The sequence below is a fragment of the Hordeum vulgare genome, chromosome 7H, assembly GCF_904849725.1.
Source record: "Hordeum vulgare subsp. vulgare chromosome 7H, MorexV3_pseudomolecules_assembly, whole genome shotgun sequence".
Taxonomy (NCBI): domain Eukaryota; kingdom Viridiplantae; phylum Streptophyta; class Magnoliopsida; order Poales; family Poaceae; genus Hordeum; species Hordeum vulgare.
The window spans coordinates 594,226,853-594,242,344 of NC_058524.1; the positions used below are offsets into that span (position 1 = coordinate 594,226,853).

At 45.5% G+C, this 15,492-nt stretch overlaps 1 long non-coding RNA gene across 1 annotated transcript; it reads left to right on the forward strand.

Moving 5' to 3' along the window:
• Positions 1 to 594: 594 nt before the first annotated feature.
• Positions 595 to 1,552, forward strand: LOC123412903. Its single transcript, XR_006613625.1, has 3 exons — positions 595 to 642; positions 744 to 835; positions 1,173 to 1,552. It is a non-coding gene; the product is annotated as an uncharacterized LOC123412903 (long non-coding RNA).
• Positions 1,553 to 15,492: the final 13,940 nt, after the last annotated feature.

Below are 15,492 nucleotides of genomic sequence, written 5' to 3' on the forward strand. Positions count from 1 at the left end.
GAAGATAATTGAGAGTTGGTGGGTATTTACTTGTTCAACCTGCATGCCAAAGGGAATGTAGAGGTCAATAATACTTTCTGAGATATCGATCGGTCCACCAAAAATTTCTGCAGCACCCTGAATAGTTGTCTCCTCGTTCAGGGGACAATGCATATCCATAAACTCCGCTCTGCATTTTTTCCTAAACAATGTTTTGCCTGAATATAATATGTCATATGCCTTGTTAGCACAACAATTTGGTTTTTTATATGCAGAGCAATGTAAACAGAAACTAACCTTAGTGAACTAAGGCCATTTTCTAAATTTAAAAGCCAAACTATTAGTTATATCCATGCTACTAAAAGAGCCAACCACACAATCAACTATTGCATTAATAGTAGTACATTTCCAAGGTATGTCCAAGCTTCAGAGAGGTACGTATCCAAAGACATTGCCTGATAAGAGAATGCTGCTGACCCAATGTTACGCAGAAGTTCTTATTAATTGGTTAACAAATCAAACCACCTTGAAGCCCCCTGTTGTTAAAAAAATAGTAGAAACATAAGATCTATATCCTCAGGCCAAGGTACGAGTGTGATCGGACAGAAGATGTACTGCATCTGCTTCTAGGTTAATTTGTCACAGCCTAACAAGTTCATACTGGTAAATGGTTTATCAGTTAATATAAAAAGTGATTTAGCATCTCTTCTTCTGTAATTTTTGACCTACAACCATATAATTTTACCCAGTACTTCTCTTTGCAGACATGAACAAGTGACAAAGATAGCATGTTCCACTCAACATGAGATCATCATGGGACATTATAATTTATAATTCAAAACGGTGCCTGTTTAAGGTAGTCATACTGAATCCAGATATGCAATTTTATTTTATTTATGCATTGACCCCAAACTGGTAGAAATTTTCATTTCATTTGATAGCTTGGTGATTGGTGAAATGGTAAGTTTCAACCCGACCATTATAACTTCACTGTTATGACCCTTTTACAACCTACGTAAAAATGCTTCATCTTAACAATGTTCTGCAACGACCATCACTTGATGGCACTACCGAAATATAACTTCTGAATCTGGAACCCTTTTCATTATTCTAACATGACTGAAACTAATTAGTCTAAATGACACTTGTGTTTGACACAATTGCACCCACTATAAACTTCCCAACTGCCATAGGAGAATCTCCCGTGAATCAGGGCGCCTTAACGTTCCTCTTGATGAGTGATGTTGATGCCGAAGAAGCCGACTCCAAGCTAGGGAAACATAGCACACGAGCCAGCCATGGTGCTCTTCTGTCTTCTCAGGTAAGGATACTCTACCTGCAGTCGAACTGTCGAGTATAACAAGTGCTTCAGGTTCCAGCTCCAGAAGCTGTATCGCAGAATTGTGCACCTCAGCACCTGGGACTGGGAGGCAGCGTTGCTGATTGCTGATTGCTATTGACCCGCGTTGCTTGTTCCTCCTTCCGCATGCTGCAGATCAAGACTGTACAAAGGGCTGGAGGCGTCGCCGACGGCTTGGCGCTGCCGAGCGTCTTGAAGGCATGTTCGTGCGAGGAGGGCTCGTGCCTCGGCGCGCAGCTCCATGCGTGTGCGTGCAAGGCTGGGTCTGACGCGGAGAAGGCTGCCTACAGCGTCCTCATCACCATGTACCTGAAATGCGGAGGAGGGATGCGCTCAGCTGTCGCAGCCTTCGACGGCATCTCGGAGCCAAACATGATCATCTAGACGACGTTGATGGCCGGGCTGGCATAGAATGGCCTCGCCGCGGAGGTGGTGGGCTTCTACAGAGAAATGGCGAAGAACGGAGGAAGGGAGAAACATGTTCATGTGCTTCAAGCTCCACACAAATTCTAAATAAAATCAGATCTCACACAACTGAGAAACAAAGGGAGGTCAATATTTTCACCCTTGCTTGAGTAGTCAAACTGGTCGCGGTGACGCCGCCCATGTAGAGAAGCACATTTGGACAGTGAGGGGTGTCTTCACCTGGCGCTTGAATCGATATGGCCATGTGGGCACCAATTGGGGGAGAAAAGCACCCGGCGTGCCGACGGCGCCCGCCCAGTCACCTCCCGCGCCGGCCACGCCCGCGCCCACCGCCACCCCCGTCGCGCCCGCTAAGCCGCCAGCCGCAGTCGCGCCGGTCAAGCCGCCTCCGGTTGTCGCGCCCGTGTCCGCGCCGCCGCCCGTCGTGACGCCTCCTCCCGTGTCACCACCGTCCGTGAAGGCGCCTCCTCCCGTGACGCCACCACCGGTCATCGTGCCTCCGCCCGCGACGACACCCCTGCCGGCGGCTGCACCGGCCGAGGCGCCCGCGGTGCTCCCTCCCGTGGCGGTCAGTCGGTCGGTCGGCATGGCCGGCGGCTAGGGTTCCCGTCGAGAGGAGGGATGGAGGATCTAACCGTGGGCTTCGCTGCTTGAGCGGATCTACGAGCAGGGAAAGGAGGGGAGGCGGCGCCGGCGGTGGAGTGGAGGCCGCGGTTGGGGGAGACCACGGAGGCCGAGAGGAGGGGATCGTGAGAGCGTGGGGAGGCAGGTGCGTGCGTGGGCCGCGTCTCTTTTTTTTGCCTTTTGACGGGTTGGGTGGACGTGGGTGGACTTCTCTTCTCTCTAACGATCGAAGGGGGATTCCTGCTGGTCGAACCATCACGACGATGGCAGATCCCCTTTTAATAGTAGAGATGTTTACGTACGTTTACGTCATAGTCTGACTTGGCAATAACTGATTGGATTAAGAGGAGGATGAGGCCCACCCACCCCTCAAAATCAAGAGGGGCATGTTTAGATTACTTGAAAAGTTTAGTAAACTTATGTAGGCTTTAGTAGGTCTAGCATTTTTGGAATTTCATACATATGCTACGCACGCACAGTGCAAGCATAGTTTTCTGCTTAGGGTGTGTCCTTGTTTTTTTTTGAAAAGGAGGAACTTAGCCCTCGGCCTCTGCATCAACCGATCGATGCATGCAGCCATTTTATTAAAATAGTTTGAAAATAATGTCTTAGCTCCACAAGTCTTTGAAGCAAAATAATGAAAACAAAAATATAATAAAAAGCAAACTGTCATATCCAGCGTCACTAAAAACAGACTACGATGTCTATACATCTAATTTATTATTAGCACCCCCATTCAAATCGACTGAAGATAGTCCGTGCGACCATCTCCCATCGGTTCCACCCAATATCCATAAGCTCCATGGAGTCTGCATGACTGAGTAACGACCACGTACGGATCCAAGACGTCGCTCTGAAGATAATCTGCAAAAAGTTGATGAAGTTCTTGCCATTAAAGACGGTACCATTCCTGGTATTTCATATAGCCCAAAATAAAGCACATACCCCAATTCTGATAATTTTTGATATTTCAACGTCCACTCCATTGAGCCACGTTGTAAATAACGAACTAATGCATAAAGGAGGAGAAACATTAAAGGCTATATAAAAGTGCGCGATAGTAGTTTTGCAAGATTGCACTCTAGAAATAAGTGTCTTATTGTTTCATTGTTATCACAATAACAGCAATAAGGTCACCCTCCCCATCTTCTTTTTATTAAGCTATCTTTGATTAATACCACCCCTTTGTGTATGAACCACATAAATTTTTTAATCCTGAGAGACACTTTGATATTGCAAATATGTACTGATCTGCGTGGTGGTCCAGTGTTAGTGAGATGCGTGTACATGGACAGAATTCACCATTCACAGCTAAAGTCCAGCGAACACTATCTGCCTGGTCAGATAACTGTATGTGCATCAGTCTGCTGACCATATGTAACCATTCGTTCCAACACGCTCCCAACAAAGCTCTCCTGAACTGCATATTAAAAGGTACCGACTGTAGTATCATAGACACATAGTCCTGTTTACATTGTGCAATATTATAAAGCATTGAATATTGTAGTGTTAAAGGAGTGTCCCCAAGCCAAGTATCTTCTCAAAATCTTGTTGAGGTACCATCCCCCACCACAAATTTGACCTTCTGAAAAAAGTGACATTTATCTTCATTAATCCTTTCAGAATGGTGAGTCGTTTCGTCTAGATGTAACCTGCGCTAAAGTCTTGGAATGTAGGTACTTTTTCCTTAATATTTGAGTCCACATTCCCTCGGTCTCCGTGGATATCCTGTATAGCCTTTTGCTAAGTAGGCATTTATTCTTTACTTCCAGATTTTCTATTCCCAAACCCCCTTGATCTTTTGGTCTACATATAATATCCCAATGTGTCAACCCGTATTTCTTCTTAGCCTCATCACTTTGCCAGAAGAAAGGAGATCTATAGAAATCTAATCTTTTTCGTACCGCTACTGGTACTTCAAAGAAAGACAATAGGAACATAGGCAGGCTTGTTAACACAGAGTTTATTAGTATTAGCCTCCCCCCTATGACATAAGCTTGTCCTTCCAGCAACTTAGTTTTTTCTTGAACCTATCTTCAATACATATCCATTCCTTATTCGTCAGTCTTCTATGATGAATAGAAATCCCCAGATAACTAAACGGCAGTGATCCCATTTCACATCCAAATAGTTGTCTGTAAGCATTTTGCTCCTCTTTTGCCTTCCCAAAGCAGAAGAGTTCGCTTTTATTGAAATTAATTTTCAGCCCCGAAAGCTGTTCAAATAAACATAAAAGTCTTTTCATATTCCTTGCTTTAGGCATATCGTGTTCCATGAAAATTATCGTATCATCCGTATATTGCAGTATAGATACACCCCCATCTACCAGATGCGTAATAAGGCCTCCCACTTGGCCCTTTTCTTTAGCCCGATTAATGAGTATTGTCAACATGTCTGCTACAATGTTGAACAACAGTGGGAACATGGAATCACCCTGTCTTAACCCTTTGTGTGTTTGAAAGAAATGGCCAATGTCATCGTTAACTTTAATCCCCACACTGCCTTTCTGAATAAAAGTATCAACCTGATCTCTCCATCTTTCATTGAATCCTTTCATATGTAAGGCCTGTTGAAGAAATGGCTATTTCACTTTATCATATGCTTTCCCGAAATCCACTTTAAAAATAACCCAATCTAGTTTCTTTGAATGGATTTCATGCAGCGGTTCGTGCAAGACAATAACACCCTCTAAGATGTGTCTCCCAGGCATAAACGCCGTCTGTGTTGGTTGGACTACTGAATGAGCTATCTTCGTTAACCTATTCGTGCCAACATTTGCAAAAAATTGAAGCTGACATAGAGCAAACATATCGGTCTGGACTGCTATATGCGTACAACCTCCCTCTTCTTGGGCAACAACGTAATTGTTCCAAAGTTAAGATGGAGTAGCTGTAACTGGCCATTAAATAAATCTTGGAACATAGGTAATAAATCTCTTTTAATGATATGCCAAAATAATTTATGAAATTCCGCCGGAAACCCGTCTCGCCTCGGGGCCTTATTTTGTTTAATTTGTAATATTGAGTCGTACACCTCCTGCTCGGTAAATTGTGCTGATAGCACCTCATTCTCATCTGAATTGAATTGAGGTATATCATGAGTTGTGCTTTCATCCAAAGAGACCCAAGTCTCGTCAGGTGCACCAAATAATTTCTTGTAATATTCAGATATATATAACTTTAAGTTCTCGTGAACTATTATTGTTCCTTCGTCTTGCTCAAGTTGGATTATTTTTTTCTTTCGATGTTTGCCATTTGCAATCATGTGAAAGAATTTTGTGTTATCGTCCCGATAAACCACCTTTGACACCTTCGCTCGAAGTGTCCATTTCATCTCCTCTTCTCTCAATATTTTTTTGCAAATTCTTCTCAGCATCAATATTTTTCTTCCTATCAGCCATATTAAGTTGACCAGACTCAGCTTTCACATCTAATTCATCAATCAGATGAATGAGTCTTTCTTTTTCCTTTTTATATATACCACTATGATTCTTTGCCCATCCTCCCAAGAACTGGCGCAAGTTTCGGAATTTGTTTTTCCATCTTTCTATATTCGTGGATCCACCCAAATCCCTAGCCCATTCAATAGCTATGAGATCCATGAATCCTTCTCTTTCAAACCAGCTTAGCTCAAAAGAGAAAAGATTTCTATTTCCCGCATAGTTGGCATCCCCTGAGTCAATATGAGTGGCGTGTGGTCTGAGATTGATCTTTGTAAATCCCTAACTGAAAACAGTGGGTACTTCTGCTCCCACTCGATACTTGTCAGTACCCGGTCCAACTTCTCATATGTTGGTACAAGTAATGAGTTAGCCCATGTGAATTGTCTCCCAGTGAGGTCAATCTCCCTCAAATCGAGACTCTCAATAACCATGTTGAACATAAGTGACCACCGTGCATCGAAATTATCATTGTTTTTTTTCATCTTGCCTTCTATTTATATTAAAATCTACCCCACCATAATTGGTAGTTTTTCATCTCCACAAATTCTTCCTACATCGGCGAGAAAATCAGATTTGAGCTCCGGTTGTGCCGCCCCATATGCGGCCACTAGAGCCCATCTAAAACCATCAAGTTTCGACCTCACTCGAAATTTGACAGAAAACTCGCCATACACCACACTCAACACCTCCAAAGTTTCACACTTAACCCCAAGTAGGATCCCACCCGATCTACCCCTTGGTGGTAAGCAGTGCCAATCAAAATCCACCCCTCCTGATAGAGCTTTTAGGAATTACGATGTGAAATTATCTCTGCCCGTTTCTTGTAATGCCATAAAGTCAAGCTTATGGTGGGGTCCATTGCAATTATCAAATAGTTTATCAAATAGTTGTAAAAATTTATTTCAATGTAGTGTATTTCAATGTAGTTGAGTCCATTGCAATTATTCCATAAACACGGAAATGTGTGACGACGATTATTGGGAGTGTGAGCTCCGCGGCGACTATCGGGGTGTGTGTGACACGCCTCACCTCCGAGACTACAGGTTCTCCACCATCAAGCTTGACGAGACCTTCGATGTTTGTACGGTACGCAAAGATGACAAGTGTTTTTTCGTAATTAAGCATGACTTCTGTTTCCTTGCTTCAACGTGTAATTTTTGTTTTATACAATTTGACTAGTTCCTCCCGTGCCATGCAAGAAGGTATGTCTTGGAGAGGCTCGGCTTCGAAGACCAGAGAGTATGGAGACGAGGAGAGATAACCTGAGGACTAAACATGGTCACGCATTTCTGGTCAAAGTAATGAATGCACTTAATATCACAGAATTAGGATGCTCAAATTGGCAAGCTCTAGCTAAGGCATATGGATTTCACGAGGATATGGACATAACCTTCGATCTTCCTCCTGAAGATCATATTGAAGGTAATATCGAAATTTGGGTGGATGCCGATATGCTTCCAGTTTTACCTCCATGTGAGTTTGTCAACCATATTTGTCAAGTAATTTGCATTCTATATTTAAAAATAGTTGGTTTTTATCCATACTAAATTTGTTAATTTATAATTTATAGCTTATTTCCTTTCTTTGAGTGAAACACGGAACATTGTTGACACGACACATTACACTTATGGATCACATTTAACTTGGCGGAGAAGGATGTTTTTATCACCTTTGTTATTGGTGTCCTGTTTGGTAGCGACAACTTCCCGTATAATATGGGAGCTGGCATAAATTATACTTCCTACATGGCACTAGTGCGTAGGTGGAGGGCTGATGACATTCGCGCAAATATCTTGGTAAGAGTTTTTAATTAAGTACACCACTATTGCATAAATGGTGTTGATTACATTGCTAACTAGGCTACTATTATGTTCTTCAACAGAAACTGCCAAATGATGTTGTGCCTCCGTTGATGCATGGCAAATGTCATATGATAATTGAAAGCCCTATGAGGGCTCAGTTCGATTGCCCATACTCGAGTGAGCGCAAATCACAAGGAAGGCTCCAAATTGAAGCATGAAGAGAAATAAAGAAGGATCGCAAGCCATAAGTCGGAGACCGTTGGATCTCTCTGCTTCATCATGGAGACATAGGTGTTATTCTGTTTTATGATATTTTACCTAGGAGAGAGGACTACATCCTGTGAGAGAGAAGTTTTTCTGGGTTATATTAACTTGGCATAGCCGATTAGGATGATAATTATTATGATGTTTTTTGTTTTATGAGATTTTAACTTGGTATGATTAAGATGATGATGAGTTATTAGTTCACTAAGACGATGATGAGTTATATGACATAATATTTGATTAAAGTGGATGGATGCAAGTGATCGATATATGAAACCCCTAAACCCCTACTTTCAAAAAAGCATAAAACCAAACTGCCATTTTGTCCCATCTGATGTTACCAACCGGGACTAAAGGTCCCCGTCCCCCGGGGCGCGCTACCAGCCACGTGGAAGGGCATTAGTCCCAGGTCATGGCCAACCGGGACTAAAGGAGGGGGGCTTTAGTTCCAAGTTATTAGTCCTGGTTGGTGACCAGGGACTAAAGTCCCTTACCAACTGGGACTAATGCTCGTTTCTCCACTGGTGTCACTCTTCTACCCCTGCGCTTTCTTCGCTGTAGCCGGCTCGCTGACCATGCTGTAGCAGCCACCATAGAAGGCGGCTTTGTTGCAGCCATCTTCTCGTGTGCAGCAACTAACTTTCACGCAGGCGGCTTCACCGCCGATCACCACTTCTTGCTGCTTCCCGCTCGTCGTCATTCACCACTCTCTTGACACCTCCTCACAGTAGTCGCCTCGCTGGTAGCCATAGTTGCCGCGACCGTCGTTACAGTAGCCGACCTCTCGTCATCCCGATGCTCCCCGACGAGTGGCCTTGCAACAGTGGTGCTCCCCTCAGCGACGACTTCACAACATCTGGTACTCCCGGCGAGCAGTCTTGCAGCACTAGTGCTTCGGTCGGCGAGCGACTTCACAACATCGATGCTTCCGGCAAGCAACCTCGGAGCACCTGCCCCGTCATGCTCGTTTATGTCATCGCAACATCACCACGGTGAATGGTGTGGTTGCAACATCATCGTGGTGGTTCGACTCCGACGGCCGCGACCATTGGTGTGCGCCTTGTAGTATGGATGAAGTTGTTCGACGTTTATGCAGCATCGCCGTGGTGCGGCGTCACCAGAAACAGTCGTCACCCTCAACCACGGTGCCCTGGAATGTCCGATGGTGAGATCCATGAGAATCAAAGAGAGACGAGACGAGTGTGCGTTGTGCTGGAGACGTGTGGCTGGAATCGGGGATAAGGAGGAACGGGAAAAGTGGTGTGTGAGCCCTACGACTGATGTGTTGGCAGTCTGCATCCGGATGTAAAAAATTAGTTTCCTAAATTGTGACTTTTTTGAAAATAATAGAGACGCGCGCGCTCATATACACGCGCACACACTCACCCCTATGAACGCACACACGCACACCCTATCTCTATGAGAACCTCCGAGAGACTAAGCCGACATATCATCTTGAGATTTACGAAGTCGTCGTAGGTGCCTCGTCGTCGATGAGAACGTCTCCTCCCACTTAAAGTGTATTGCCCGAAATCCTAAAATAAATCCATGAATAATGCAAGCACCAGGATTTGAACCCTGGTGGGCTGGGATACCAGTCTCCCTCTAACCATCCAACACAGGTTGGTTTGCTCCTAAATTGTGACTGTGCGTCGTGGTGTGTCAAACCCAGTCGGGCCGAACACTTTCTTTTTAACACAATACATACGCAAGCATTCATATACACGCGTGTGCACTCACCCCTACGAACGCACACACGTACACCCTATCCCTATGAGCATCTCCGAGAGACCGAACCGACATGTGTTCTTAAAATTTACGAAGTCATCGTAGGCACCTCGTTGTTGATGAAAACGTTTCCTTTCATTGAACCTAAAATCGAAAAAGTGGCCCATCACCTTTTCGCGACACCGAGCGGTCGGCTGAGAACCGCAAGATTTCTATTGCGCGTGTGCTCCCCCACTCTAGGTGCCACCTTCATGTGCATTTATTTCAGTTTTTCGAATTTGTAAAAAGCCATATCTTTCAAACCGTGCATCGGATTTCCGATCCGTCTTCACCATTGGATTCTTCACGACGAGATCTTTGAGACTTGATCCTGCATGGTATGTTTCGGCGTATTTTCTATGCCAACTTTGGTGCTATATGGTGCAACTTTAGTACTTCATTATGCAACTTTAATACTACAAGGTGCAATTTTTTCAAAACCAGTTGTTGGAGGTGTATGATCTAAATTCACATGAGGTTGCAACCTAGCAACATGAAAACTTGATATGCAACTAGTCTACTGTCCCGACCAACTATGTAGTAGTCGATGTGCAAGCCTTGTCCCTATTTGTGGATGTTTAGTTTTTTTAAAGTTGACAAACCCTTCCCCACCTTCCTTACCAATGATATGTGCAACTTAGTTTGTTGTTTGAGCCAACTTTCTATTACTTGATGTGCAACTTCTTTCCCTTCCTACTTGTGGATATGTAGTTTTAGTTGGCGGGGGTAACAAACGGAGTTGCACAAAGTCTGTTAGGCAGTTGGCCGGACCAACATATAAAGTTGCACATCTCGCATTCACGGGGTAGTAAAAAGTTACATATTCATGAGGGTAGTAAAGTTGCATTTAAACGGGGGCGCTAAAGTTGCACATCCCACTAGATGGATGGTTTGGAGTGCTGGTAGGGAAATTACACATCCATGAGGTATGAGGGATAGTTGCACATCATTGGTAGACAGTTGGCGGTGACATTATCCGAAGTTGCACATCCACTGCTAGACAGTTGGCCGATGCAGCAAACAGAGAAAGCTCAACCATAGACAGGAGAGAAGTTGCACATGAATTACTAGTCAGTTGGCCTGGGCAAAACACAAACGAAGGCTAAATTACACAGTAAAATTCATTGAAACATACCTATACGGGATCTAGTTCGAAGATCTCGTCGCAAAGAATCCAACGATGAAGAGGGATCTGAATTCCAATGCGCGGTTTTTAAGATGTGTCTTTTTCAAAATTCGGGGAACCCTAATTAAGTCCATTTACACCTGTTCACGTGGCTGGTTTACATTTACTTTTTACTTTTTCTATTCACACATATTCACTCGTATTCACTTTCTTTAATATGAACTTAGAGGACAAACATTTTCTATTTATAGGTTATTAAAGAGATTAAATATTTTCTTTTGTAGAGTAAAGGATCAAAAATTTCCATTTTTGACCGACCTCTCCGGGCGGCTAGCGAGCAGCCGGCCGCTCGCTAGACGAATCCTTTTTTCTTTTGTAGATTTAGGGGACGAAAAATTCTATTTTTGGCCGGCCGTTCGGGCCGGCTAAGGAGCAGTCGGCCGCTCGCTAGACCAGTCCTTCATTAAATATACATCAACAAATTTTTTAAACTAAATTCAAAAATAAATATGAACACGAGGATTTAAACACATGATGGATTAAAGATAGCACAATTCGTGGCGTCCGAGATCCAACAAACGCGGGTGTTTGCGGCGACAAGGACGAGCGAGATTGACGATGCCCGTGCCATATCGAGCCCTCGACGCGACGTGGCTCGTCGGTCAGCGTACGGGGCGGGAGACACCCCCTCGCCGTGCTGCACTGCTGCACACGTCCCGTTGCACCCATGCCCTATGCATGGCCCTCGCGGCCCGACCCGGCCGCCAGTCAATAGCACGACTGGACTTCCCATTTACAACCAGTACAACCTATTCCTACATATAGCATCGACAGAGGATCAGAAATTCAGAATAATGCATCATCGGTGCAGCATTCACAAGCGATTGAGGTCATCACCACAGTACGTGCACGGACACACCTGGTGCAAACGGACGGACGTAGAGGCAATCCATCCATCTATCCGTCAACCTGGCCCGGTTCATCAAATGGACGGACGGACGTTTGAGGTGAGCAATGGCCAGTCAGTCGGGGCAACCTCGTCAAACCTTCGGCGCGTATCTGGACGCCCATGTCGGGGCGGCGGGCGACACGGCGGACCTACCCCCACGCGGCCACCGGCGACTAGCCCGCCCCGCTGCCTGCAACGACCGATCACATCGCCATAAAAGCCTTTGGCAATACACGTTGGCCTGTTCAAAACTGATCCAATTCTTTTAACGATCGGCAGGCAAAGAGAGAGAGATAAAAGAGATTGATTAGAACAGGTGGCCAACGCACCCACATTTTAAAATTTAGGGCGCCGACGAGCGTTCGTTTCATCGAAAGCGCCTTAAAATTTAGCGTGCTCCGTAAAAGCTCAACGCATGCAACATGTAATTTTTATATCATAGGATATTTTAAACGATATATAACATAATTGCATAGATAGCCTACATAGATAAAAAACGATAAAAAACGATAAAAACTACATAGCATAGCATAGATAAAAAAACTACTCCTCATCATGGTCGTCGGACTCCGACGCGCCGGTGTCCGATTCCTCCGTCGTGATAAAGATGTCTGTCCAGCATTCATCGTTAGAGGATCAAGTCGACGATTCCTTCAGCGTCATCTGAAAGAGTGCGGCTTGCTTTCGCGTACGCCTATTCACAATTGGCGGCTTGCTTCGCCCTCCTTTGTGCTCGTCGAGGACGTCCTGCGGAAACAGTCGGCGCCACTCCGTCATGGCATTCTCGTCCATCTCACCAATGGAGAGGCGGCGCTCTTCCGGTTCTGACGACGATCTTCTTCGATGACAATCCGTGGATGAGGCACGAGGCTCTGCGCCCACTCCAGCGTCATCACCTCGGGGAAATTCATCTCCCTTCCAGGCCTGTTGAGGCGCCACGCCGCCGCGTCGTCCGGACGGGCGGTCTCTTGGGCGCTTTCGAACGTGCCGAGGCCGAGGCGCATGTCGTTGGATCGTATCTCGATGTAGAAGGTGCAGGTGCGGCGTGACGACGCCGCGGTAGCCCGAAGTTTCTCGACGACGCGGTGGCATGGTGACGCGACAACGGCGAGGAGAGAAAAGAGGCAGAGGGTCGCGTGGCGAGGAGGGCGCGTGGCAACACGAGGGACGACTGATTGGTGAAAGGGCTTGTGACGGATGCTGTATTTTATAGACGTGCTCACGCCGCGCCTGAAATCTAGCACCCGTTCGTGTTTTTTTCTCCGCGTGCACAACCATTTTTCTCGCGCGAGACTTTAGGCCAACTCCACCGCGCGACCTCATACTGTCCGGTCCCGTCCGTTTGGGGTAAAAGGGACAAACCGGTCGGTCCAGCGCGAGACGGCACGAACCCATCTTGTCCGTTTTGTGTCCGGGGCCATCCATTTTGAGGGCAAACTTGCGCGGGGTTTGGGTCGCGGCGGACAGCAAACGGACGCGCGCTCATCCGCGTCGGGGACGCATGGCAGGCGGCCACCTCCCATCCGTCCAAATCAATGTGCACGTGCGGCCGGGCCCGCGTGTCATCCGCCCAGAAAACGGTCGCGGTCCTTCTTAAATGGGAAAGTCGTGGACCGGTCATCGTCCACACTTCCCATTACACCCCGCGGCCTCCTTTGTGGCCGTGACCCTTAATTTTATGTTTTAATTTTTTTTAACTACGTTTATTTATATTTTATTTAAGTTTTTTAATTTTTTTAATCACGTCCAACATGAACATTGTTTAGGATGAGGTCGTGCGGTGAACGCACGCACAACCCAACAGACAAAAACGGACATGGACAAACCCATTACCGCTTTAAACGAACAAAATCCTATCAATTAGACGTCCGTTTGACATCGTGCGGTTGAGTTGGCCTTACTGTCTTCGCTGAAGGCGTGGAAGATGTTCTTAGCGCGCGAGTATTCAAACCACGAGAGCACGGGGTTCCACAGAGAGTGAGAGAGAGATCCTCTGAGGTCAGCAGGAGGGCAGGCAGATTGGTCTGCTCTCTACGACCAGTCCTCGTCAATTTATTTTACTCGATCGCCATGCATGCAGCTTTATGCATATGGAGCGATCAGTCTGTGCCTGCAGCTGCAAGTGTAAGCAGCAGCGCTCGCCGTCGTTTGCACCTGGTACAGAGCTAGTCTGACGCTCTGATTCTGTGTAGTACTCCTATCTGATATTCATCAATAGTTTATATTTAGTTTTATCTAGTTATGGAGGCCCTTTTTTCGTGGACATGCCAGTATTTGATGTTTTCTCCGATAATGCATGTTCCTGCAATTAAGTTACGTCGGCATCGCGCAACTGTTTGGCGGAGAGCGACGTTATTCGAAGCTGATACGCGACGGGGACTCCGGTTTGCAAATTGTGTATACATTAGATGCATCTGGGGCTCGCTGATCTGACGAGTCACCCTCATGGTCTTTTTCGTGATAACAGCTATCGATGCTTGATGCCGATCGACAGTAACAGCTTGAGATTTATGCTGATCGATGCACACCTGAACCGTCTACTACGTACTACTGACCGTACTGTTTATATATGTGTCAGGCACACATGGTTGGAGATGATAAAAAAGGGTAGCATGTTAGTCGGAGATCAAATCATACCTAAAAATCCACCGTGCCGGCTTGATCTGTCCTAAGACTATCCATAATGAAAGTAACATACATAGTAACACAGATGTTACTTACTCCCTCCGTCACGGTTTAGAAGGCACGCTTGGAAAATCTCTGGAACCAAGATAGTCGCCAATTGGTTGTGAGATGTAGTAGGTGTAGATGCTAATGCGTCTAATCAGCTGAGAAAATATTAGTACTAATACGTAAGCAGCAAATTAGGAGGACACATGCATGACTAGTACTAGTACTAATTAATGAGAGTGATTGCTTTCATGCCTTAAACCATGTCTGTTTTAGAACGCAAGTTTAACTATGCTTTTTAAACCGTGATAGGGGGAGTAAGTAAAAAATATGATGTTGCAACTAATTAATGAGAAGAAAATGAAATTAAGTAACTTAACATGTTACTCATACTATTAATAGTAACATTGCGGATATCAAGATAAGATGAGTCTATAGACTAATAAATAAAAGCCTCAGTATTACTATCGCTATGTTATTATTCATTTTGAAGTTAGTAACTTAGATTAGTAGTAATAGATATATGTTACTTTACTTTTCATTATGAGTAGCCTATCTTGGTTCGTTGCCATGTTTCTAGCCAACATATCTTCAGGTCTTTTCGTGTATAATCTATAAAGTCGCCAGCACTCCCGTGACAGCCTCAACCGGGCCAACAAGCTGGAGCCGGCACTGTTTATAATTTATGCTCGATCGGCATAAATCCCTACAGCTAGCTCCGGTCAAATCAGCCATGAAGGCCAGCTAGCTCACCTCTGTACGTCGTCTCAAATCAAATCGTATTCCATTCTCTCACAGGTGAGGTGAGGCGAGGACAGGTACGCCCGCAGCCCGCCGGTGATGAGCATCAAGAGAGGCCGGCGCTTAAATGCGGCGTATTTCTATTTCTTCTTCGGAGGCTGGCGCGCTCTTTCCGGCAAATCATGTCCCGGGCTAGCTAGGTCGACGCGACATGCCGGAATCTGTGGTGATCAGTTCGCCGGTGACCGGGCGATGACCTTTCATCCGGAGCTTTACTCCGATCGGATTTGGGACCAGGATTAATGTGAATATTTGTCCAACTTCCAACGACTAGGAGCGCAC